The 9,521-nt window shown below is 43.5% G+C and overlaps 1 pseudogene; it reads right to left on the reverse strand.

Annotated features, from left to right (window-relative positions):
• Positions 1-4,594: 4,594 nt before the first annotated feature.
• LOC130028460 (uncharacterized) lies at positions 4,595-4,660 on the reverse strand (annotated as a pseudogene).
• Positions 4,661-9,521: the final 4,861 nt, after the last annotated feature.

Consider the following 9,521-nt stretch of genomic DNA (forward strand, 5'->3'; position numbering starts at 1 on the left):
GCTTCCCGAGCTCATATATATATATATATATATATATATATATATATATATATATGATTTGTTGCCTACTGTCTGAACTTCATCAAACATGGTGTGAAAAAAAAACATGGTGTGGTAATTATGGAAAATGGGTAGGAAGTGTCTTATGATGTGTCGTGCAGTCTGAAAAGCAGCCTGGAGCGTGGCTGCGGTTGGGTAGTGGAGGTTGGCTGGCGGCGCCCTGTCCATTGGAGCAGGGAGGGCTCTTGCCCGCTCCCCTGTGGGGCACCCCGAGTGAAAACAGCCTGGCACAGAGTCCAGGAAGACTCACCCACAGTATTTCTGCGAGGCTTGTTACAAGGAATACTTCCCATCCTGGCAATGAAGTAAGGTACCAACAAAGAGAACAGACCTCAGAGTCAGAGTGAAAAGTACAGTGGGTGGGATGCTTGCCCTGTATGTGTCTGGCCTGAATTCCACCCAGATGGTCCCTGCATCCCACTAAGAACGATCCCTGAGCACAGAGCTAGGAATAAGCCCTGAGCACAGCTGGGTATGGCCAAAAGCAAAACAAAAGAAAGAAGAAAGGAAATTTTGAAGGAACCCCTGCAAGTTCGGCCATGCAGGAGACTACAGAGCCCTATGACCACAAGGGTGAATGGGAAGCTCACTGTGTGGTTCCCGGTATTGTTCCCAGAGACCCCAGAAACTTCACACTGATTTGCCAGGGATATTCCTTCTACAAAGACCTGGATTTTGCCATTTGACAAGCTCTCACAAAAAAGACATCAGTACAGGAGATGCATAGGATAAAAAGCATTTTTCACTGGAGTTTGCCTTGTTGGAACATGATCAAGTTGTGAATAAATTTGGGTTTTAGTCTCTTAGGGGCCATTGGCTTAGCTGCAGAAAAGGAAAAAAGAGTTACAGTGTAACTGAAATCCTCTTCATTAAGGGAGTTGATACCATCAATTGATGACTACTGCCTCAATTATATAAAAAAAAAATGAGCAGAGGAACTGCCCACCACAGTCTTGCACAAAATGAAGAAAACTAACACCTTCGAAACACAAAATAGCCTTCTTTTTTTCAACCAAGTAAATTCTCTCTAGTCACAAGAACATGCTAAGAAAGACATCTGAACCACCAAATTTAGTGTACTTTAAGCAGATAGTGTGGGTGAAAAGTACTGAATTACATGCCAAATATAATTAATAGAACTTCACAATAACAGTTATATTTTTGAAAGGGATGATGGTTAACAATATGAATTCATGAGGTTATTGTATACTGAGAGATCATAAAAAAGCACACAAATCCATTGTCTATATAGATCAGAAGACAAATTATAAGTCTTACATTAAATAAATCTTGTAAGCTGCTAAATCTTCACAGGAGGGACCAGTCTATGGGCTGAAAACTCTGGGGCCTTCTCCGAATGGAAGCTGGTAAATCCAGCACCACCACCCAAATCTCCCTGCAACTCCCATCTCCTAATCCCTACCCCGCCCCCAACCACCACCACAACCACCAGAAAGCCCAGCAGCTCTGGTCACAGCCGAAGTAGTTTGTCATAAAAATGGTCCAGTTCCCAAAGAACACAATGCCACTAAATCTTCCCAGGAATCCTGGTTGGGGCTAAAAACTCTGGGGCCTTCTCAGAATGGGGTCAGCAGATTTCTTGCTGCCTGAAGGCACTGTAGCTCTCAATCACTCTGTTGTAGAAAGGATCCAGCTCCACAACTGAACCTCATCAAGCCACCAAGCTGTGTAAACACAAAAGGGACAACAGCGGTCTATCTCTGAGGTGTAAACACAAAAAGATGGCATCAGTCTACCTCTCCCGTCAGGAATAGGAGTGACTCGGGAGCACTGTGATGGGTGCAACCTGATAAACCTAAGCTCCTTGTGGCAAGGGAGAGAGGACAAATCAATTGTTATCCTACACCAAGCCACCAAATCGTCCCAGCCTTATAGCCCCTGGCATATATAGCTGTGATACCTCCAAATTTTATAGTACTGTCAGCCCAATAGGGCCACAGCAAATCTAATGGGAAAGTTGCATAGAAGACCACCAAGTTCAGTGAGCAAAAACAGTAACACAGAAGATTCAGCTAGCACCAACAAGCCTAGTAAATCCACAGACAATGGCTTTAATAACATCATTGTGCAAGAAAAAAATCATCACAAATTATCCAAAAAATAGTTCCTTTTGCCTTTGACAAACAATGTGAAATAAATGTGTTTGTGCTTTAGCTAGGAACTTGATAGATGGGAAACTGGGGACATTGGTGGAGGGAAGGTCGCACTGGTGGTGGGATTGGTGTTGGAAGATTGAATACCTGGTAAAGGTAAAGGTAAAGGTCCTCCCGTTGATCATCGATTTGCTCGAGCGGGCCCAGTAACGTCTCCATTGGAGACTTTGTTGTTACTGTGTTTGGCATATCGAATACGTCACGGGGAGCTTGCCAGGCTCTGCCGTGCGGGCGAGATACTCTCGGTAGCTTGCCGGGCTCTCTGAGAGGGGCGGAGGAATCGAACTCAGGTCGACCATGTTGGCTGCGTGCAAGGCAAACGCCCTACCGCTGTGCTATCGCTCTAGCCCTGAATGCCTGAATCAACACTATTATGAACAACTTGGTAAATCACGGTGTTATAATATAAAATTAAATTTTTAAAACTGTCTTGTACTTTTTACAGGCAATATACTGTGTCTTCCTTCCATTGTGATAATTTTCCAGGATTAACTATGTGACATGATGTGGTTTTCATTTCGAACATAGAAAATAGATGTAATGAATGACTTCAAGAGAAGATACCACAAAGAGTGGGAAATATTTGTTTCCATTATTAGTACCTTAAGCCCCCCAAAAACAGAAAAATAAGTACAGACACTTAGGATATTATGCTTGAGGCAAAATAGTCTAAATTATATTTGTTGTAAGTTTGCTGAATTTCCTCCAAAACGAACATTGCCATAATTGTGACATGTACAATACAAGGCAAAAGTAAAGATGCCTAAATTAAGAAAAGCAAAACAAAAATAAATAGAGCTGGAGAGATAACTAAAGGGCTGAGTGCAGGCTTTGCATGCAGGATCCCTAGTATTGCCTGCTTGTCTGAGTACCACTGTGAGTAACTGCCCAGCAGAATCAGGAGTAAGCTCCGATCACTACCAAATGTAGCCCACACTTCCTTCCCACATACCAATTTTTTGTGTCAAGCATATTTCTTGTTAGACAGAGAGATAGTAACAGGAGGTAAGATGTTTGCACTTCATAGCCAACCTCAATTTGATCCCCAGTGGGATATATTGTTCCCTAGCACCACCAGGAGTGATCCTTGAGCACAGAGCCAGGACTAAGCCTTGAGCATCACTGGGTATGTCCTCCAGATTAAAATAAATAAATAAATAAATGTATTTATAATTTATCAGTATTTGCTAGATTTGTACATGAATACATGTATAACATAGATACGCATGCTATATATGTATGTATAACGTACTGTCACTGTCACTGTCCTCCCGTTGTTCACCAATTTGCTTGAGTGGGTCCAGTAATGTCTCCATTGTGACACTTGTTACTGTGTTTGGCATATCAAATACGCCATGGGTAGCTTGCCAGGCTTTGCCATGCAGGCGAGATACTCTCAGTAGCTTGCCGGGCTCTCCGAGAGGGGCTGAGGAATCGAACTTGGGTCGGCCATATTGGCTGCGTGCAAGGCAAATGCCCTACCCACTGTGCTACACTCCAGCCCATATATAATATACATACACATAAAATATATGCATATGTACATACACATGTCCATATATACACGTGTGTATACATGTGTATGTATATATTTACATGTACACATGTATATGTCATGTGTGTGCATGTATATATACATATATTTGTATACCTGGGGTAAAAAATCCTCAGGTGATAGTAGAGCACTTGCTTTGCATGTATAAGGTACTGGGCCTCTGTACTGCAAAAAATGTAAAATAAAATCTTACAAGTCCTTGGATAAGAAAGTATCAACATCCCTAGTCTAAAATATCTTTGTGAAAAATTTTTTTTCCTAAATCTGTCATTAGGCTGTCAGTATATTCTATTTCAGTTATTATATAGGTTCCTTTTGCATAATTGCTTAAGGAGATAAAGAGAACCTAGTCTATTTTCCTAGTTACCTGTTGTTTGGCCTGTTGTTCAGGAACCAGCAAATAGAGGTTTGAATCCTGCCTCAGGAGCATAAATCACTCTCATTCTCAATTTCCTTTTCGTAAAATTAAGGTATCTATGGGGATCAAATGAAGGAAGAATGGAAATAAAGGTTGACAGACCAAGTGTTGAAACTGCCTTTTCATTCCACGTGCCCTCTCATAAAACATCTGCCTTTCTGTATTGCAAACCATAATGCCGAGAGAGAGAGAGAGAGAGAGAGAGAGAGAGAGAGAGAGAGAGAGAGAGAGAGGAGAAATGGCCTGCCATAGAGGCAGGCAGGGGTGGGTGGTGGCTTGAAGGAGTGGGAGAGAAACTGGGGACACTGGTGTTGGGAAATTACAGTGGTGTTGGGGTGGGTGTTGGACCATTGTATGACTGAAATGAAATCATGAACGGCTAAAAATAAAAAAGAGAAAAAAAGACCATCCTTGTCAAGGGGAGTGCTAACCTTCTCTCCTTTCATACAAAAAGACCAAAAATGATCAAATGCTGCTAGTAAATGGGCTGGAGCGATAGCACAGCGGAAAGGCATTTGCCTTGCACGCAGCCAACATGGCCAACTCGAGTTCGATTCCTCTGCCCCTCTCGGAGAGTCCGGCAAGCTACCGAGAGTATCTCGCCCGCACGGCAGAGCCTGGCAAGCTACCCGTGACGTACTCGATATGCCAAAAACAGTAACAACAAGTCTCATGATGAAGACGTTACTGGGCCTGCTCGAGCAAATCTATGAACAACGGGAAGACCGTGACCGTGACCGTGACCGCTGCTAGTAAGGTGATTAATAATCAAAGATATAAGCAAGTGGGTGACATAAATTATTTCCTTATCAAACCTGCCATGACAAAATATGGAAATAAAAGATAAAATTGAGTTTGCCTAGCTGTGAGTTAGGTGAACTCAAGACCAAAGTGAAATAAAATAGCATTTGTTAAATATTCAGGCCTGATACCTTATCATTAACAGTATTGTAAATCACAGTACCTAAATAAAAAAAAATTTAAATAAAAACAAATAGCAGCTTAAAAAAATATCTGCCTCTGATCATCCTGCGTGTTGGGGAACAGAGGGACAGACTCCCCAGCTGTGCTCTGCAGCCTGGGCACAGGTCCCAGTGATATTAGCCAAGTGGCCCTGGGCCTCACTTTGAGAGCTGGGACCTGGGAACTCAGCACTTCTCAGGTCCAGACAGCAGGGGATCTCCAGGATGCCCGAGGTGGAGCTCAGGAGCAGTTGTTCCTCCTGCTTGGTTCCTAGTTCTCTGATGGAGATAACTGACAGCACTCCCGTTGGCCTAACTCCACACAGGATCTTCAGAGCCCCTTTCTTCACCAGGACACACTCATGGGTATGTTCTCAAGGGCCATTTAGGCAGCAGCATTCTTTTTTTAATTTTTATTTTAATTTTTTTCTTTTTGGGTGACACCCTGCAATGCACAGGGATTACTCCTGGCGGTGCTGGGGGCGAGGGGGGCGGGGAGGAACCATATGGAATGGTGGGAATCGAACCCAGGTCGACCGCTTGCAAGGCAAACACCCTACTCTCTGTGCTATCGCTTCAACCCCAGCAGCAGCATTTTAGTGCTTTACTCCAAGGTCAGGGCATGACTCAAAAAGCTGGAGCACATGCTTTACGTATAGGGGTGCAGAATTTGATCCCTGGCATGTATAGTTCCCCAAGCATCACCAAGAATGGCCTCTGAGCAACATTACCTATGCCAAAACAAACAACAAAATTCGGATTTTACCAGTTTATTTAACCCAAACCTTTCACTCTTGACATCTAATCTCTTTTTTTTTTTTCATTTTGGGTCACATTCGGCGATGTTCAGGGTTAGCCATGTGCAGAGCAAGTGCCTACCCACTTTATTATCACTCTGGTTCCAACAGCTGATTCTTCTCGTCTTCAGCCATGTTCCACCTGACCTCCATGCCCATCCAAGAGGTAGCTGATCACCCTGGCCCAGCCCTGGTTTGTTGTTTTTTGGGGGGCCACGCCCAGTGATGCTCAGTGTTAGGTTAGGCTGCCAGAAACCAGGCCAGACAATACTGGCCTTCGAAGAAAGCTTTATTGAAAAGAAAAAATAAAATAACTTCTCGGCCTTTTGGCTAAGATCAAGTGTAGTATTGAAAAGAAAAACTGCCTGGAGAACACCTCTAGAGTAAAGGCATCGTGCCCCAGGAAGCAGGCTAACTCTATATAAATCTTACGCCACAAGGAGGAGGGAAGGGAGAGCTATCTCGCCTGAACCACATGTTCACATTTAGCCGGGGCTCAATGGGTCCAGGAACATTCCATTCCTTTTTCTCAGAAAAACCTATTAGCCACATTTTTCCATCCTAGGTGGAAGAATGTCAAATCCTGCAGCTGTCTGATGGTCCTGCCTTCCACACAGGCCTTACTCCTGGCTCTGCACTCAGGAATTACTCCTGGAGGGGCTTGGGGAACCACATGGAAAGTCTGGGATCAAACTAGGTTAACTGCGTGCAAGGCAGGAGCCCTACCTGCTGTACTCTCTTCAGCCCCGACCCTGGCCTGTCTTTACTAAGAATCCTATCCAGTCAGGGCTGGAGTGATAGCACAGCAGGTAGGGCGTTCGCCTTACAAGCGGCCAACATGGCCGACCCGAGTTCGATTCCTCTGCCTCTCTCGGAGAGCCCGGCAAGCTACCGAGAGTATTTGATATGCCAGACACAGTAACAACAAAGTCTCCAATGGAGACGTTACTGGGCCCGCTTGAGCAAATCGACGATCAACGGGCAAATCGACGATCAACGGGAGGGCCTTTACCTTACCTTTACCTTACCTATCCAGTGATCTCGCTCTGGGTGATTTCCCACCCACTGGCCTAACTCATCTATAAATCTTCAGTCTTAACTGCTTTCAGAGTCAAATGCTGCAAACCCCACACAATAGTCCTTACCTCACAGCAGCCCAATTAGTCTGTCTGGTTTTTTCCTCTTTTCTTAGGAGGCAGGGGATAAGGTGAGTGTGGGGGTCATACTGGCAGTGTTCTGAACTTAATCCTGGATCTGTGTTCAGGGATCATTCCTGGAAGTACTGGAAGGAGACCATGGCAGTGTTCAAGCACTTAACCCTATACTATCCCTCCAGCCCCAGTCTTATTGTTTGAGTCAGAAAGGAATGTAATTTTTCTTAACTGAAAGAAAGGTCACAAGGCATTGGCCTAAGGCGTTTTTTAACATTTGCAAAACAAAATGAAAGCTCTTCAGGCTCAACTTTATCCTCAAAAGATTCTGCGTTATCATTCTTGCTCCTGGGCTATGGGAACACTAGAAGTGCCATCTTCTGTGGTGAGCTTATGAAAATGGAGGGTCAATGAAAAATTGTTTTTAATCACCAGCATGTCTGGATTCTCGAGAAGACTGGGAATATGAATGTTCGTGGAACAAGAACCTGTGATTATTTCTGCTTCCAGATGATGCAGCCAGTGTCAAAATGAGCTTGCCTCATCTAGAAAATGTGGGTCATGTCAGTAAATCACAAGGGCGCCTGCAGCAGGCTTGAACACTTTATTTAGAAAAACCCGGGTTATTTATCTCCATCAACATGTGTTGCCTTGTTTTCTTTTCTGACAATTAGGACGTGTTGTTTGACACTGTGAGCCATTTTGTAAACCTGGAAAACAATGAATATGACAAATGGGCTGGATCAAAACAGAAGCTGTAGAGAGAATAGAAGGAATCCTTTCCATTTTATTTTGCATCTGGACAGTTTAATCTTCTCTCCAACCAGCTCTTTCTGACTCTTTATTCAAAAAAGGAAAATCATCCTTTGACAAAGAATTACAGGAATTTTGGATGTTATTAGAAATATGTCTTGCATTAAACTAACCCTGACCATTTCCATACTTAAAGCCAGTAAATAAATACCAGTTACCCTGCAATGTATTATATTGTTCTCTGGTTGTTACATGCAGTTACTTCATTAATCCTGAAAGTTCATGTTCTCCTAGCATATCCACAAAACTTAAAGCAACACTAGCTACAAGTAGGTACATGATATTTATTGATGGCCCAAACCTCATATGGGAAATATTGTACATGAAAAGAAAAAGTCAAATGTAACATATTTGGGGGGGTGGGGGGGAAGGTCCTGTAAATACTAGTAGGTAACTTAATCTGTCGTCTGTTTATTAAAGCAGAAGTTATCTTTCATTTTTACTGTAACATCTAGCACAAAACTGACTACATAATGACTTCAACAGATGATTGGTGACTTGAACTTCTGCTAAGGGTGACAATGGAAATGGCAACCCAGGTTTGCCACACTTCCCAAGATTTCTTCATTTCATCCAAAAATTGGCTTGAGACAATGAAGGATTTTCTGAGGAAAAAATGTATATCAAAATTTTCACCCCGAAGGCTGAAAAAGCAAGCTATAAAAGAAAATGATGTATATAAATTCTCTCAATAATCTTAAGAACCTTGACAACCTCCTCTCTTTGGAGGAAGGTAAGTCACAGTTAATACGTGCTTTGTGTATAGGGAGGTGAAATCAGGATGCTGTATAATCATGAAAGAACAGCATAGTTCCAGGGCCACAAAAGTAGAGTTTTGCCAGTACCAAGCATGCTCACTCTCTACCTGCTCTTTACTCCTCCGGATCCAGTGATTCATTTTAATATAAATCAGTGGCTCTAGTTTGTTTGGAGGGGAGGGGTGTAGACAGGTAGATAGGAAAGGGCCCATGCCCATGGCAATGGAATTCCTGAGAAGTAGTAAAACCGATAGCCCTGAAGCTGTGAAAATCACACCTTCAGACACTGGAACTAAGGCCTGATAAGACTTCACCTGGTGCCAACTGACCCAGATAAGGCTGGACCCACACCCACCCGAAAAGCTCCATCAGGAACAAAGGTCAAGGAAAGGAACTTCAAAGAGGACCATGGATCACTCCCTTGTCACCCTACTCTTCCCAGCAGGATCTCAAGGTGGCAGAGGTGGATCAGAAGAAAGTGACCATCTCTCTCCTCATCGGCCTCACATAATCCCCCCGCTCCCCCCCCCACTACAAACACCACTGTGGGGGGCCACCAACTTCAGGAGCACACCGAGCAGTGTTCATGGTTTACTCCTGGTTCTGTGCTCAGGAATCACTCCTGGTAGTGTTCAGGACACCATATGTGGTCCTGAGTAAACTGGGCTGACCACATACAAAGCAAAATTTCTCACCTGTGTATTTTCTCGCTGACCTTCCATTTTTTGTTTTTTCTTCTTAATGACTTGACTCAAAGGAAAATATACTGGCTGACTATTACATCAACAGTTCTCTCAGGCTATGTCTATCATATATATTGTCTGTCATTCTCA

This window comes from Sorex fumeus, unplaced genomic scaffold (assembly GCF_029834395.1).
Source record: "Sorex fumeus unplaced genomic scaffold, SorFum_2.1 ptg000039l, whole genome shotgun sequence".
Lineage (NCBI taxonomy): Eukaryota > Metazoa > Chordata > Mammalia > Eulipotyphla > Soricidae > Sorex > Sorex fumeus.